This window comes from Centroberyx gerrardi, chromosome 17, assembly GCF_048128805.1.
Source record: "Centroberyx gerrardi isolate f3 chromosome 17, fCenGer3.hap1.cur.20231027, whole genome shotgun sequence".
Classification (NCBI taxonomy): Eukaryota; Metazoa; Chordata; class Actinopteri; order Beryciformes; family Berycidae; genus Centroberyx; species Centroberyx gerrardi.
In genome coordinates this window covers 72,501-74,696 of record NC_136013.1, presented here as the reverse complement: position 1 = coordinate 74,696, position 2,196 = coordinate 72,501, and positions in this window count along the sequence as shown.

The following is a 2,196-nucleotide window of genomic DNA, read 5'->3' as shown; positions in this document are numbered from 1 at the left end:
CTCATTTAGAAAGCACCGGCATTCAATATCATTAACTCAAGTCATCACAGCTCGAACCCAATTAACACACAATTCCCCAGGTGGAAACACTAAGAGTCTAAACTGTTCACACACCAATCAGAAGCTCAGGATAGACAGATCAAAGGGCCGTGGGTCAGTTCACTTGTTGTGTGATGTGATGCTGATGAGACTCTCTGGCCTGACCCAGACCAGAGACGGGATGCTGAGGCAGAATAAATGTCATTTCTTTCTTTATGTACAAAATGTTTTTTTTTTCATTGCTTTATATCGGTAAATACATGGAAATTATTTTACTGTATTCTACGTTCTTTATCAGTTGCATATTTTTACAGTACATTTACTTTTTCACTCAATTTCAGTTTATTTTACTACAGTACATTAAGATATTAAAACAATTGAAAATGTATACCTGTGTTGTGTGTTTATATTGTGTTCATCATGTAAAGAGGTTGTTCTGGGGAAACCATAAGCTCCATTATTCATTGCAGTAACAGGTTTTTACGGTAGTGTTGTGAATTGATCTCACCAGTGTGTAATGGCTGTTTTGTAGTGTCTGTGTGTTTGATGGCTTTTGTGTGATGTCTGAAGGCAAAGTTTGGTTTAGATGTGAGATCACATGGTTTTGAGTGGAGAGTTTGAGTTTTTTGTGTTTGTGTTTAGAGTTTTGGGAAATGGAGCATCATTTCAAGAAATGTGTCTTGGCAATCAAAAAAAACTGTAAGTGATCTATGACTCTGGCTCAGAAACAATAAAGTCACAAACCAGTAAGAAGTTTGTCTTCCCGTCGCTTCCTCTGTTGTTTTTGTTGGCGATGATGTCATCACGCGGCTGCATAGGATTCCATCATTTTGTTTTGAAGAGCTGCAGACAAAACTAAAATCCCCCAGAAACCACTGGAACAGGAAACCACAGAGCAGCAGCTCCAGAGAAATGACTTTAAAGTTTATCTCCTGTCCCCACAAATATGTTGTTGGTACATAAGTGGACTGCACATTATTTAATAACAATCATAAGTATAATTTTGGTCGATGTGAAATCTAAATCCTAATCATGACTTCTGACACAGAACAGCAGGCTGTGCTGTTTGTCTTTGTGCTGAAGCCGACTCTCTTCTCCTCGTCTTCCCAAAGCAGGTCAGAGGAACTTCAGGGACTCAGGAAGACTTTAATGATATTTAATTATTTACTTCTGGTTTATTAAACTGTCCAGTCTGCAAGGAGAGGAGAAAGGTGAGCAGAGAAAGACGAGAGAGAAAGAGAGCATGAAGTATGAAGTATAAACCTCTGCATGAAAATACAAAGTTCAGACGTTATAAAAGCATTCAGACTGCAGAATGCATTACACTGAGTTTTATTTCCTTTCTTTTCACAGAATGCAAGACATGGAAAGACACAATATAATGTGATTAAACACCAAATAGGGGAAATGTGCAGGAATTCGTCTTGGTGAATCAGGAAGTTCAACCTCAGCTGTGAAGCTCAGACGGTCAGGTGACACTCAAAAATGTGAAAATACGTCAGAAGTTTTTAAATGTAAAATACTGACCACATGACCAATATAGACTCTAACAGCAGTGTGACACAGGATCACCTGAGAGCTTCCTCCTGTTGGACTGTGTCTCTGTTCTGTATGTGGAGAGACTCGAGTGGTTTGAGTGGAATGTGGGATTTGAAAAGTCATTCTTAAAGTCTCTAACTGGTCTCTAATTGGGATAATATTTAATGATTTACTTTATACTGAAATGAAACTCATTAGCTGCAGACGATGGGTCACCGTTCAGCCGTTAATGTAATAACTTCCCATTAACGTAATAAAGCGTTAACATAATAACATTTTGCACCTAATAGTGTAAAAATCCTGTTAGTGTAATGAATTTTCCATTAATGTAATAAAAGTCACCACTTCCATGTATATTCATCCCTTTTTCAGATGTAGCACCAGAGGTCAAAACCAAATGTGCGAATGGTTGACAGATTGTGTTGAATTATGAGTATTAATACATCAGCTGTTCTAAAACTGAAAGTTTGAACCTTCCAGTTAAAGTAATAAAACCGAATAATGTTTCAGGATGTAAAACCTCAGCGGTAAACGTCAGGTTTTGGTGTCAGTCCCTCAGAATCAAAGAGCGAGGGCTTCTTTCTAGAGCCGCCATTTTGCACCGAGAGACGTTCAACA